Below are 15,437 nucleotides of genomic sequence, written 5' to 3'. Positions count from 1 at the left end.
AGATTCCCTGTCTCATTCAGCATCAGTTCCAAAATCCTTTCAACAGCCATATCTCTAACTTCTCCTCTTATCCTTTGTCCCTTTAGCAAGAGCCACACTTGCCTCCTTGCTTTTCCCATTATACCTGTTCCCTGGATCTTTCCTCTGTCTGGAAAATTCTTTCCCTTCATGTACACTTCCCATTCTTTCCTTCCCACCTTCCTTTTTTTTCGATGTATCTGTCTAAAAAACAAGTTCAACTCTGAGTCCATTTGTTTGGGTACCTCTCTGCATCATCTAAATTTAACTTTCAGCTTTCTGTCTGTTTCACTGACACAGTATAGTGAGTGTAGGCCACACCGTATCCTCAACTTCCATGACCCTTAATCCAATATTCTGTCCTTTGAATGAATAAATGATTAAATCAATAACAAAAATAAATATGAATTAATTATTGAAGCAATCAATCATTTGAAAAGTACATGATAATTCAATTATGGCAACTGTTCTAGTTTGCTGGCTGCCGGAATGTGACATACCAGAAACAGAGTGGCTTTTTAAAAGGGGAATTTAATAAGTTGCTAGTTTACAGTTCTAAGGCCAAGAAAATGTCCCAATTAAAACATGTCTATAGAAATGTCCAATCCAAGTCATCCAGGGAAAGATACCTTGGTTCAAGAAGGCTGATGAAGTTCAGGGTTTCTCTCTCAAGTGGAAAGGCACATGGTGAACATGGTGACGCCTGCAAGCTTTCTCCCCAGGCCTCTTGTTTCATGAAGCTCTCCCAGGGGTGTTTTCCTTCTTCATCTCCAAAAGTCTCTGGTTGGTAGACTCTGTCTTTCTCGGAATCTCATGGCTTTCTCTCTTGTCATTCTGTCGTCATTCTCTGCTTTCAGAATCTCCCATCATTCTCTTTTATGGGATCCCAGTAAAGTAATCAATCCCACATAGAATGGGTGGAGACACATCTCTATCTCATCAAGTTTAATGCCCACAATTGATTGAGTCACATCTCCATGGAGATAATCTAGTCAAGTTTTACAACCCATAGTACTGAACAAGGATTAGAAGAAACTGTTGGTCTCACAAGATTGCTTAGGATTAGAACATGGCTTTTCTAGGGTACACAAATCCTTTCAAACTGCAACCTTTAAAATAATCACTACACTTGTTTGTATGTGAAGTGGGACTGTTCTGATAGTGCTACAGGGGGTCCCAGTGACAGTTCCCCTATAGCAGAGGAACCTCCAAAGAGACCAGTACCTCCTCCCACTCAACAGAGATGAAGTAGCAATTCTGTGGATGTCTCACTGCACCCCAAACCTTTACAGCTATCCTAACTGATCTGGTCTGCCTGTTACCCTAGTGCCAGCAAAGGGTAAACTCTGGGAAGGGACATAACCATTTCACTTACTGGGTAAGTTCTGCCTCCAGTTGCAGATTTATATTCTGATTTTAGCAGTAGTAAATTTGTTAGAATAGCTTGTTGTGTGGATGAGGTGTAGTTCTGGACTGTTAATACTGACAAACAAATTCATTGAGTCAGAAGTTAGAGTAAAGGTTCCCAGTGGCAGGGATGGGTAGGAAAGGGAGGTTAATGCTTACTTGTCTGGGGGAATGGAAAGTTTTGGTCACAGATGGTGGTACATTGTGCATATAGTTAACACCACTGAATTTATACTTCAAAGAGGTCAAATGGAAAAATTATGTGGCATATAGGATATCACAATAAAATAAAAAAACAACACTGACTTGTGCAACACAGAATGAACTCTAATGTAAACTATGGATTTCGTTAATAATGTATACTGTCTACATGATTTTTCTGCAAACCTACAACTGCTCTAAAAAAATGAATTGAAACTGAGCCACACCAGGTAATTAGATGAGTCACTCCGAGATGTTTCCAGCTGTTTCTGGACACAGAAATGTTCTTGAACGCCTGCTATTTTCTAGGTATTTGGGAATGTTAGTGACTGAAACAGACAAAAATATTACTTTCTTCATGGGGCTTAAGTTCTATCAAGGGAGGCAGACAAACACAATTAGTAAATAATTAATGATTACTTTGAATAATTAATTATGAATAAATTAATTGCATTGTCTATTAGAAGGGGAAGAGTGCTCGGGAACACCACAGAAGAAACGTAACAGGGAAAGGGAGGCAGGGGATTCTAACATGGGGAGAAGTGGCAATTTTAATTAGGGTGGTCAGGGTGGACATCGATGAGATGCAGCTTTGCCATAAAGTCTTGAAAGATGTAAAGGAAAGAGCCAAGAGGATGTCTGGATGCAAATATTTCAGAAACAAGGAACAAAACTGCAAAGGTCTTAGAGCAAGAAAGGCAAAGGGGTTGAGTAACAAAGGGCAAAGTGGTGGTGGGGGGAGGCGGGAGGTGTCAGGCAGGATAGAGTCCCATGGTTTAGGACCTTGTTTATTTATGCAAGCTGCTGGAATGCAATATACCTGAAACGAAATGGTTTTTTAAAAGGGGGAATTTATTATTGCAAGTTTACAATTCTAAGACCCTGAAAATGTCCAAATTAAGGCAAGGCTTATACAAATGTCCAATTTAAGGTATTCTGGGAAAGACACCTTGCTTCAAGAAGGCCGGTGACCTTCAGGGTTTCTCTCTCAGCTAGGAGGGCACATGGCGACGTCTGCTACGTTGCTCTCCCAGCTTCTTGCTTCCTGAAGTTCCCCGGGGGGCATTTTCCTTCTTTATCTCCAGAGGTCTCTGGCAGCATGGGCTCTTGGTTCTGGTTGCTCCGTCAGTTGTGGTGGCCCTAAAGCTTTTCCCCAAATGGTTCCCTCTTAAAGGGCTCCAGTGAGCAGCCCCACCTTGAATGGGTGGAGACACATCTCCCTGGAAACCATCGGAAAGATGTCACCCAGCAATACTGAATGAGGATTGAAAGACAAGGCTTTTCTGGGGTATTTAATAGCTTCAAACCTGCACAGACAGACCTCCAGCTGCCTCAGGGCTGGGCACCAGCAGGTGTTAGTTCTCTGGAGCTGAGGAACTTGTGAGCTAAGACATTTGGTAAGGCCATGTCCCTTCTCTCACAGCAGGGGTGGGACTGGGGAGGGCCACATAAGAAAATACTTTAGGCCCTGGGGACCACAAATTCTGCAGGTGCACAGCAGTCCCGAGGGCCTCGCAGACAGCAGACTGTGCGCGTGCCTGTGTTCTAATGACAGTCTGCTGTAGGATGAGCCTGTGAACCCCTGATGGTACAATCTGTTGGCTGATTATACGGTGGGTGGATGCATGTCTCAATAAAATCGCGATAAAACAAAACAGGAAGGAGTGCAAGGGTGGTTCTCAGGGGCAGAATCCCCACCTGCCCCTGCCCCTCACCTCCCCCCCCTCAAAGTTCACAAACTGGTGCTGCGATAAGGGCTAGCCACATAGATGAAAGAATGAAACGTGAACCCCGCCGTACAGCGTACAAAAAATAAACAGCAACATTTTATTTATGGCTGCTGTCGGCCTAGAAATAAGAAACTGTGTTGCAGCTCCAGCGCGGTCTGAACAGCTTGGCCACCGGTGCCCGCCCCTGCCCTGCCCGCCCCAGCAGCTAGAGACAGGTGGTGGCCTACGGGCCTCCCCGCCCCGGCCCCCTCCCCAGCGGAGCTCTCCGCTGGCCTGTGTCCCCCAGGCTCTCCTGTGATTGAGTGTGGGTGGGAGGTTGGACACCAGCCCGGAGTCTAGCCGGGAGAACCCCCTGCAGGGAGGTGCTGAGCTCCGCAGACCCCGTCCAGAGCGCGCGGGGGAGGGGGGAGGCCCCCGCAGCAAGCGGCTCGGCGAACCCCGGACCCCCGGAGGCTACAAGGTAACTATTTATCCCAGGGCCGCTGGGCCAGAGTGGAGGCGGTGAAAGCAGCCCCAGCCAGACAATGACCAAGCTGTGCTCTAGCAAAACATCATCTGCGCACGCGGTCCGCGTAGGAATAGCAAACCGAGTTGCGAGGCAACCGAGGCATGTATTGGGGGGCTTGGAATCGCGGTCTGGGGAGCACAGGTGCAGGCAGCAATCCCAAAACGCGTCTGGCTTTTTAAAGGAAGAGGTAAGAGGAGCTGTGTGTGGTTGGTGGATACATGGGGCGCTCCGTTTGCCCTTTGGATTGCACGGTTAGCTGAGTTATTTATCTCTGGTTTGTCTTACGGCCCAGGTGCCCTAGGGTGCCGGGAGCTTTCTTACTCGGAGGCTTTGCAGACTTTGTCTGTTTGCAACATCTGGGACACAAACTGAGACTATTCTCCAAAATGACCTCCTGACTCGTTTTAAATGCCGTAGCCATAGTAACTCTAGTTTGTTTTACTTCTTTTTTCTAACACTGAAATTTGAATTTCGTATAATTTACATGTGTCATGATATAGTCTTCCTTTGGTCTATTTTCCAAAATTCAAAAATAAAAAAAATGTTCTTTTTTTAAAAAAGTGTAAAAAACTTTAAACATTTAAAAAGTTAGTAATGTATCTGGTCTATGACTAATTGTCACACTGTGCTTTGAAATTTGTTGCTTTTCTGTACATATGTTATTTTTCACAAAAAAGAGAAAATAAGTTGATTGTATTAATGAAAAAAAAATTATTCCTTCTAGCCTCCAATGTTCTGGAGCATTTAGAAGGAAAAATCTGAGAGGATATCCAATGAGAAACTCTGGGATCTATCCTGTAACTAATTGTTGAAGAGTGCTTTGAAAACTATTGCTTTTTTCTTTCCTTGCTTTGTATATATGTTACATTATGTAATTTTAAAAGTTTTTTTTTTTTAAGTTAGTAATGTAAAAACAATTCTTTGCTTCCTACAAAAACTAGACAGGCTGATTTGCCAATTCCTGCCTCAGACCAATTTTTGCCAAAATGCAGGTAACATCCCACCAGTGAACTATGAAATCAATTTCGTGGGTTGCAATCAACTTATAAAAATGAAAGAGAGTTTATTCATGGACTCTAAGATGGCATCAGTTATAAGATGCATTATTTTTGGTGCCACTATAAAAATAATCTAGCCTGCAAAACAAACCACGGAAATGCTATTGAGGAGATGCAATCTGATTTCAGAGATGTTAAAAATATGAAACTGTAAAATTTTAAATGGTCTGCTCAGAATCAATGGAATTTGTTAATGGCATAGAAGATAGAGTATATCCCATGTACTGAGGGTATTATTTTACAAAACTTATGTTTCAATTGTATATACGTGCACCTGCATACATCCTGGCTTAATTATTCCTTTACCTCATAGCGGTGAGTCACTTTAGATTTCAGATTTCATTACATGTTGGACAATCTGAAATTAGTGGATTCAAGTCTATTGTACACAGAATTGAGCATATTAAAAACAGCTATGATTTATTATGTAACAATGGTGTGCATTGTTCTAGAAGCTGGGGATAGAGCATTAAACAAAACACAAGTGCCTGTGTGCATGGAGCTTACAGTCCAGCGGACAGAAATAAAAAAGAAGCAAGATGTATTTTATATAATGTTTGTTAAAATAAAAACTTGAGCAAGATTTGGCTAGATCTCAGAGAGTTTTATTGAATCAATTCATAATCTGGAAAGGTTCCATTTGCCTTGAAGTAGAGTGGTAAACTGCTGATCAAAGAGTGCACAGTCCATTAAAAACAGAAAAGGAGAGGACATAGGGAGGAAATATTCACTGGTTAGTGCAGACAGCATTGTCTAATTGGTTAGCGAAGGCAGTTGCTTAGCAACGAGGAAGTTGGCTATCCTAAGAATAGGGAGTTGATGATAGCTGATTGGGTGACTTAAATTCATTTTGGAGGGTGGATGGAAATAGCAAATTACTTAGATTTTGGTTTTGCTGACATGGGGCTTAGCATGGGTGCCTGATAGTGTTAGATTTTGGAATTCATTACATGTTGGACAACTTCAAATTCGTGGATTTGAGTCTATTGTACACAGAATTGATCCTATGAAAAACAGCTATCATTCATTTATGTTGGGCCTGCAAGATTGCATTTATCATGTGCAATGACAAACGTTCAGTTGAAAAAGAGCCTCGTTGGGAGAACAGAGCATGAAAGGTGGGCGTGATTAGTTTTTGATAGGGTGGTGTTATGGCCAAGTTCATGTGTCAACTTGGTCAGGTGGTGCTGCCCGTTTGTCTGGTTGGGCAGGTGTTGGCCTGTCTGATGCGATGAGGACATTTCATGAACTTAAATCATGATCACGTCAGCTGCATCCACAGCTGATTCCATTTGTAATCAGCCAAGGGGAGTGTCTTCTGCAATGAGTGATGCTTAATCTAGTCACTGGAAGCCTTTTAAGGAGGATTCAGAAGAGACAGTCACTCTTCCTGCTTTAGCCAGTGAGCCTCTTGTGTGGAGTTTGTCCAGACCCTCCATCAAAGCCATCAGCTTCATAGCCTGCCCTGTGGATTTGGAATGTTCCATTCCCACGGTTGCCAGCTCTCCTGAGAGTTCGTAGAGGACCTTCATTGGAGTTACCAGCTCACAGCCTTCCCTGCAGACCTTGGACCCTTGAAGTCCCACAGTTGTGTGAGACACCTTCGTAAATTTTATATCTATGGATAGCTTCTGGTGATTCTGTTTCTCTCGAGAACACTAGCTAGTATAGATGGTCAGGGAGGATGAATAAGAAACATGGTCTGAAGGGGGCTAGGGGCCATGATGGGAATGTTTGGGAAAAGAGTGTCCCAGGCAGGGGTGCAACTACAGTCCTGGGAAAGTAAAAGGCCTGGCATTCCAGACTCCCAGAGCTCGCATGGCTTAAGGCGCTATTGGGCCTTTCAAGTTCATTGGTGTTTTCTTATGAGTAAGATGGGAAAACACTGAAATGAATAAGGAAAATAGTGAATGCCAGCTCAGTTATATATTTTATCAGGAGAATTGGGGCTGCTGTGGGGAGTTCTGAAAAATAGGCTGGAAACTTCTGCAGTGGTCCTGGGGGAGAGAATAGGTGCCTTCCATCGGGGAGGTGGAGCTGGGGTGGAAAGGAGTGGGACTCTGGATACCTTTAGAAGAGAGAGCAGATATGCTATTTGATATCCTATAGGGTTTGTCAACCAAGAAATAACCAACTAAATTGCAAGGCAACAAAGACATTTTGGGGGGATCTTAGAATTGCAATTGGAGGTGCACAGATTCAGGTAGTAGCCAAAATTGTGTCCAATCTTGGCATTTGCAGGCAAAGGTTTCTAAAGGAAAAAGATTAAATAGGTTGTTTGTGCTTGGTGGATATTTGGGGTACTCCAGTTGTCCTTCAGGTTAGATAGTTAACTGAGTTTTTTATCTTGTGGTTTGTTTTATGGTCCAGGTATCCTTGGGGTTTTGAGCATTGTTGCTTGTGCCTTTGCATACTTTGGCAGTTTCTGATAATATCTGGCTGAAATTTGCCTGAGAGTAACCTCCCAACTCCATTTTAAATATCTTAAGCATAGTAACTATTTTGTTTTATTTCTTTGAACTGGTTTGAGGGAAAGACTGACAAAGTTTATGAACTGAGCAGCAGAATGGGTTTATGAGAAAGGGAACACTCCAAGAGCAGCGGGGTTTTTAGTGGAATGTCTAGTATTAAATTTTGGTAAGTTTGCTTAGAAAACTTAGTATCCAAGACGGTAGGGCTGGGTCTGGGATTCTGAGGAGGGGGTGAGGCACCTAGGACTCAACAATTATGAGGCGTTCACTCAAGGATATTGAACCCACGTGTTCTGGTTTGCTAAAGCTGCTGTTACACAATATTCCAGAAATGGGTTTATAGATGTACAGTTCTAAGGCCATGAAAATGTCCCAGGCATCCAGGGTTCCTTTGGCAGCTAGTGAGGCACAGGGCTGGCATCTGCTGGTCCTTCACTCCCAGGTCTCACTGCATACAGCTTCTGGTGCCAGTGGCCTCCTTGGGGCTTCTGTGGGTCTTCTCAGCATCTCTGGGCCTTTTCTGTCTCTGTTGCCTCTGGGGGCTTTTTCTCTAACTCTCTCCAAACTTCTCTGGGCGTTTTCTCTCAGAGCTCTCTGGGCTTTACTGCCTTTATCCTCTCACCAAGGACTCCAGGAAAGGGCTAAGACCTGCTTTGAATGGGGCGGGTCATATAGTTTAAAACAATCTAATCAAAAGGTCCCACCCACAACAGGGTCTGCACCCACAGGAATGGATTAAAAGATCATGTTCTTTTCTGGGAAGCATCACAGCTTCACCCCAGCTTCACGGTGTGCCTCCTTCAGCCTTGTATGCCAGGCGCCTCACTCTCTCACCTGAGTTCCAGCCCTGCAGGAAGGATGTTGAGCAGTTCACCTGACATCCTGGGGCACTGGGTGTTGGAATGGCTGGAGAGGTGAAGTTAGAATTACCAGCAAATAGATTGTAAAGATATGGGGTTGGATGAGAACCTAGGGAGTCTGAGAGCTCATGCTGTGCTAGGAACTGGGCTTGGTCCTTTACAAGTGGACCTTCCTCTTGGGCTTTCCCTCATCAGTTTTATCTGGTCTTTTAAAGAACAGAGACTGCAATGTGCAACTCGAAGCTCTGACGCTGGAATTGGACACAGCTGGGCTTCTAATCCTGGCTCACCCTCTAATTAGCTGTCACTTAAATGATTTCAGCCTGTTTTCCTCATGTGTAAAACAGGGATGTTAATAGTTAACACAGTGTGTTTTGGGGGAAGATTAAATAAGGTCACGATTTTTGACTTTTCAAATAAATACGGACTAATGTCATATGGTTGTGTTTAGGTAGCAATTTATAAAAAGAAAGCTCCAGAAGTTGAAGGAACCCCTGGCTTCAATCAGAAAAAAAAAAGATAGCAAAATGGCACTACTCTTGAGAGAGAAGGAACAGGAGCCAGCACCACAGATGAAGAATGGAGACACCAAACGCCAAGATGATGAAGATGCTGAGCTGATCTTTGTTGAGGTGTGTATTAGTTAGGGTTCCCTGGAGAAACAGAGTCAACAGGGAACACTGGCAAATATAAAATTTATAAAAGTGTCACACGTGACCATGGGAACGCAGAGTCCAAAATCCGCAAGGCAGACTGTGAAGCCAATGATTCTGATGGAGGGTCTGGACGAACTCTACAGGAGAGGCTTGCCAGCCAAAGCAGGAAGAGAGCCTGTCTCTTCTGAATCCTCCTTAAAAAGCTTCCAGTGATTATATTACGCACCACTCATTGGAGAAGACACTCCCCCTGGGTGATTATAAATGGAATGAGCTGTGGATGCGGATGACATGATCATGATTTAATTCTATGAAATGTCCTCATTGCAACAGACAGGCCAGCACCTGCCCAACCAGACAAACAGGTGCCACCACTTGGCCACGTTGACACATGAACCTGACCATGACAGGGTGGAACGTGAACGTGAAGATCCTGACATTCTCTTTGTCAAGGTGGTTTCAAGTGCAAAACCTGTCATTTCAAACATTTTGAACAGAGTTACCCCAGGCTCAGGTTCAACCAAAAGGAAAGGCCATGGGGGTCAAGCAACAGCTCCAGCACTGAAGCTTGTAGACCACGTGACCCCATCATCAAGGGCAGTGGCCGACTGGCCAGTTTCTGCACCTGCATCGAGGCTAACGGATATTCCTATGATTATGGAGCATTCGGCTAAACCTGGTTGTCAAAGGAGCCCACTGCAAGTCATGCTGCTAATGGCCTCAGATTTGCTCGACCATGGACTCAGTGTGTGGCTGGAGCTGCTCATTCTGTAGGAAGCAAGGATGAAAGTCCTTGTGATTCAATGTGACCTTCCCCTTCTGATATACACAGTGGAAACCCCAAAAGGCCTAAACTCAGTGATGGGACCCCTGGGGAACAGTCTTCAGGTACCCTTTCAGGCGCCTTCCCCACAGTGGATGCTGGTGTTCCTACCTCTTTAAACCATGTCCAGAATGGAACATTATTTCCATGGGCATATGCGAATGACAAGACACATTTGGATCTTGTGACTCAGGACACAGCAAATAGCTTTGAAGGATAGGCAAAACCAGACTTTTCAAGCCTAACAAGTCAAAAGAAGACTGCTGATTCCAAGAAAGGAAATATGGTTATGTTACTTCATGACTTTTACTATGCACAGCATAAAGGAGACAGTTGGCCCAGAGGAGAAGACTCAACTGAAGTTTAAGTGCCTCAGCTGCTTGAAAGTTCTCAAAAATGTTAAGTTTATGAAGCACATGAAGCACTATTTGGAGCTTGAGAAGCAGAGGGGTGACAGCTGGGAAGGCCACACCACCTGCCAGCACTGCCACCGGCAATTTCCCCCTCTCTTCCAGCTGCAGTGTCACGTTGAAAGTGTGCACATCCCCCAGGAGCCCTCCCCTGTTTGTAAAATCTGTGAACTGTTGTTTGAAACAGACAAGGTTCTCCAACAGCCCATGAAGGACAGCCACAAACCTGATGAGATGCCTATGTGTGCCAACTTTGCAATTACAGGTCGTCGGCCTTTGCTGATGTGGAAGCACATTTTAGAACATGCCATGAAAACACTAAAAATTTGCTGTGTCCGTTTTGTCTGAAAATTTTCAAAACAGCAACATCATATGTGACTCATTTTTGGCGGCACTGGAACGAAAGAGCTTTCCAGTGTTCAGACTGCCGGCTGCAGTTTTTGACTCTGAAGGAGAAAAGGGAGGATAGAACCAAGAATCATCGAACATTTTAAAAGCCAGAGCAACTGGAAAGGTTGCCTCCTGAAACAAAGTTTATTATTGAAACTTCAGTTCAGTCGGGATCAAGAGATGCAGCATCCGTCATTGTCAGCATCAGTCATAATAATGGACCTGAGGCTGTCACCTGCTTGAACCAAAAAGAGAATAAAGAGAATGGCTATGAACACTAGACTTTCCAGACTGCCTTGCTCCTGTGGTTCTGGCTGGCAGTTATATTCTGTGTCTACTTCCAGGAATTATGAAAGACACAAGTTAGGCCATCTGTGGATCTTGGCTGTAGATGTTACAAGTCTTGTCATCAAATGTGAATTTTCCATGGACAATTCTTCAGCTTTCTGGTTTCAAGGAGTAGCCCAAAGTATCCTGCATACTCCCTTCAGATACCTTCTTCCAAGTAAAGCCTATTTTTTAAGCCCTACCCCCATAGGTTGGTTTTGTCTATTTTGTAACTAAATAAATGGAATCACACAACATTGTCTTGCCTTTGCCTTCTCTTAAATAATGTCTGTGAGATGCATTCTGGATGTGTTTTAGCGGTGACGCACTCTTCTTCATGGGTTGGTGGATTTCCATTAAATGAACATGGTGCCATTTTATGTGTCCATTTCACTGTTGATGGACTTTTAGGTTGATTCTTTCTTTTTTTTTTGGTATGCTGTATGACAGGTGCCACATTTCATTCTTTTTCCATCCATGTGAGTGTCCCCTTGTTGCAGCACCATTTGTTGGAGTTTTGTTTAGTTGGTTTTTCATTTTGTTTTGTTTTGCTTGTTTGATTGGGAAGTGCGTGGGCCAGAAATTGAACCCGGGTATCCCACATGGCAGGCGAGAATTCTACCACTGAACTACTCTTGCACCCCTGATTCTTTGTTTTTTTAATGAAGCTGCTATGAACATCCCTGTGCACCCCTTGGTGTGCACCTGGACTCATTTTTTCTCAGGTATACAGAGTTATGAGAAGTGCTGGAACTGCAGATAAAGTGTAGATACTATCAAAATTTTTTTCAAATGTAATTGAAACAATTTATATTCCCACCAGCCGTACTGAGAGTTCCATTGACACAGATCCTTTCCAGCACTTGGTACTGTCCAATCTTTTCATTGGAGCCATTCTCTTGAAGTTGTAATGGTATCTCATTTAGTGCCTATGCTGCTTTGAATCTGTGGTGGACCCCAGAAGAGCCACGTCCTTTAATCCTCATTCAGTATTGCTGGATGGGAGTTTTTAAATTATCTCTGGAGCTGTGACCCATCCAATTGTGGGTAGTAACTTTTGATTAGATGGTTTCCATGGAGATGTGTCTCCACCCATTCAAGGTGGGGCTGCTTACTGGAGCCCTTTAAGAGGGAACATTTTGGAAACAGCCACAGCCAGAGGCCTTTGGAGATGAAGAAAAAAAATTCCCCTAGGCGAGCTTCATAAAACAAGAAGCTAGAAGAAGAAGCTAGCAGATGCCGCCACGTTTTCTATGTGTCTTTCCAGTTGAGAGAGATATTTTGAATGTCATTGGCTTTCTTGAACCAAGGTATCTTTCCCTGGTGCCTTAGATTGGACATTGTTATAAACTTGTTTTAATTGGGACATTTTCTCAGCCTTAGAACTGTAAACTTGCAACTTAATAAACTTTCCCTTTTTGAAAGCTATTTCATTTTGGTATGTTGCATTCCAGCAGCTAGCAAACTAGAACAGTGGCTTGTGTAAACTTTGTTTTTTTTTTTTTTTTTTTAACTCAGGTGCTGGTTGGGAAGGGGTGAGGGAAATGCTGGGGCACTGAAATGCCCTGTGTCTTGATCTGGTGGTGGTTTCATGATTGTGCATATGTACATTATGGCTGGTGCTTTGTGTGTCCCTTTTAAGAAATTTAAGATATTCCAGCTATGTTTTCTTCTAGAAGTTTTAATGTCTAGCTTTTTACATTTACATCTATGATCCATCTCAAGTTTGTTATGCATGGAGTCCTTAAGGATCCCATATGAGACCGCAAGTTAAAGATTAACAGATTTATTGAAGGAACAAAGCAGGGAGGAAGCAGGTGGAAGAGCAGAAGGGAGAAATCACGTAGGTGCCTGAAATTGGCCTCCACCTGGGGAGCAGCAGGAAGAAAGAGAAAATGGCCCTTGTTCTGGGAGCTGCGTTTTATAAGGAAGTGATGCCGGGAGGGGAGGGTGCCCACTGGGTACTATGTTGTTTCCTGATTGGATGGGGGATTGTAGCAGGTTTATATCTGGATCCTTGGATCTGCCAAGGACACTGCGGAGGGGAAGGGGGCTCTGCATCTTAGAATTTTCTTTCTGAGACCTAACAAAATTGATTTTTGTTTTAGGTATGAGGAATTGAGGCATCAAAGTTAATATTTTCCCATATGCATATCCAAATCAACCAGCACCATTTACTAAAAAGACCACTCATTCCCCTACCATATTGCAGCAAAACCTTTGTGTGAACTAGGTAAGTGACTATGTATGTATTTCTGGATTTTATTCTTTTCCATTTGTCCAGTTCTCCATCCTTGTGCTAGTTCCATGTTATCTTAATCATTGTAGATGTATATAAATTTGTGTATCTTGGAGTTTAAGTGCTCCAGCCTTGGTCTTAAATTGCCTTGGCTTTTCCAGATGCTTTGTTAACTTGAAGTGGTCACAGCAGACATCTGTGTCTTATTCTTAAATTCATGTTCAATAAATGTGTCACCATTTTTACAGTATTAGCTGTAGGGCTTTTTGCAGGTACCCACAAATTCAGTGGAATTGAACGAGAAATAAATAGCAGATAATTAAAAAAAAACAAACCATAGTTTGGAAATTAAGCCATGTATTTTTAAACAGAGTTGGGAATAGGGTGAGGCAAGCCAGGGGCCTGAGGTGCAAAGTGCCGTTTGTCCCTGCACTTTCACAAGCCTGAGAGGGAGTGGGCCCTTAAGTCTGTGTTCAAAGCCCCTTGTTTTCCCTACCTTAGTCCATAGGTCCACTGTGCTGGTTTGAAAGGAAGTATGCCCCCTAAGAAAAGCCATGTTTTAATATAAATCCCATTTCATAAAGGTAGAATAATCTCTATTCAATACTGTATGTTTGAAACTGTAATCATATCATCTCCCTGGATGATGTGATTTCGTCAAGAGTGGTTATTAAATGGATTAGGGGATGACATGTCTCCACCCATTTGAGTGGGTCTTAATTAGTTTCTGAAGTCCTATATAAAAGAGGAAACATTTTGGAGAATGAGAGATTCACAGAGAGCAGAGAATGCTGCAGCACCACAAAGCAGAGAGTCCACCAACCAGTGACCTTTGGAGATGAAGAAGGAAAACGCCTCCCGGGGAGCTTCATGAAACCGGAAGCCAGGAGAGAAAGCTAGCAGATGACGCCGTATTCGCCATGTGCCCTTCCAGCCGAGAGAGAAGCCCTGACTGTGTTCGCCATGTGCCTTCTCACTTGAGAGAGAAACCCTGCACTTCATCAGCCTTCTTGAACCAAGGTATCTTTCCCTGGATGCCTTTGACTGCACATTTCTATAGACTTGTTTTAATTGGGGCATTTTCTCGACCTTAGAACTGTAAACTAGCAACTTATTAAATTCCCGTTTTTAAAAGCCATTCCATTTCTGGTATATTGCATTCCGGCAGCTAGCAAACTAGAACATCCACCAAGAAATCACCATGAAGGAAAGGCAATATTTAGAACTGAAACATTTATGGGAATGAATTAAAGTAGTTTTTCAAAATTTATATCTTAAAAAATATGTTTAAAAAGAGGAAAGGTAACAAAATCTATGATCCAAATCAGAGCTGTCCATTGCACTTTCTGAGAGGATGGAAATGTGCTGTATTTCCACAGTCCAAAATATAATAGCCTCTAGCCACGTGTGACTTGATCTCCTGAGCTGTGGATAATGTGACTGAGGAACTGAATTTTTAATTTTATTTAACCTTGATTAATTAAAAATTAAATATAACATCTTCCTTATATTTAATCTTAAATTTAAATGTAAGGAAGAAGAAATAGATGTTCCTTGATTAATTTTAAATTAAATATAAGGGAGAAGAAATAGATACTGTCCCCCAATTAAGTAGATTTTATTTATTTTAATATTTTTATTGGAAAAAAATTTAACATGCAAACATTCTATACATGGTGTACAATCATTGGCTCACAATATCATCACATAGTTGTGTATTCATCACCATGATCATTTTTAAAAAATATTTGCATCACTCCAGCAAAAGAAATAAACAAAAAAGAAGAGAACTCATATACAACAAACCCCTTATGCTTCCCAATGAAGTAGAATTTAATTCCCCTGCTCTGCCACCCTTACCCCCCTGCATTACCTGAGTGTAGGCTAGATTGCATAACTTGCTTCCAAAGAACAGAATATGAAAAGGAGAAAATACTTTTTTTTTGCATGGGCAGGCACCGGAAATCAAACTGGGGTCTCCGGCATGGTAGGCGAGAATTCTGTCACTGCACCATTGTCACACCACCCAAGGGAAAATAACTTTACAGGGAAGAAACCTGTCAATCCTTTGACCTGCTATTCAGGGCTGGCATCACCAGTGGTAAATCAGATTGACAGCATGTGTCCCTGCTATGATGAGAATAGTCTTGTCACTTCTGTGGTATTCCCAAAAACCGATAGCCCCAGCATGATAGCGTTTTAGTTTGTTAAATGCTGCTGGAATGCAATATATCAGAAGTAGAACGGTTTTAAAAGGGAATTTATTGAAGTTACAAATTTACGGTTGTAAGGCCATAAAAATGTAAAACTAAAGCATCCAGAGGGAAGTACCTTGACTC

General features: G+C 42.7%; 1 protein-coding gene and 1 pseudogene across 1 annotated transcript in view; both read left to right on the top strand.

The window, feature by feature from the left end:
- The first annotated feature begins 3,907 nt into the window (after window positions 1-3,907).
- Window positions 3,908-15,437, top strand: part of LOC143683795 (zinc finger protein 280B-like) — a 51,161-nt gene continuing 39,631 nt past the window's right edge. The window contains exons 1-2 of the mRNA XM_077160134.1: window positions 3,908-4,051; window positions 12,968-13,092. The gene's annotated coding sequence lies outside the window, so the exon portion shown is untranslated. The remainder of the gene's footprint in view (window positions 4,052-12,967; window positions 13,093-15,437) is intronic.
- On the top strand, window positions 8,781-11,114 carry LOC143682986 (zinc finger protein 280A-like; annotated as a pseudogene).

Source organism: Tamandua tetradactyla, chromosome 5 (genome assembly GCF_023851605.1).
Source record: "Tamandua tetradactyla isolate mTamTet1 chromosome 5, mTamTet1.pri, whole genome shotgun sequence".
Classification (NCBI taxonomy): Eukaryota; Metazoa; Chordata; class Mammalia; order Pilosa; family Myrmecophagidae; genus Tamandua; species Tamandua tetradactyla.
The sequence above is the reverse complement of the archived record's forward strand: the minus strand, read 5'-3'. Positions and strand labels throughout refer to the sequence as shown.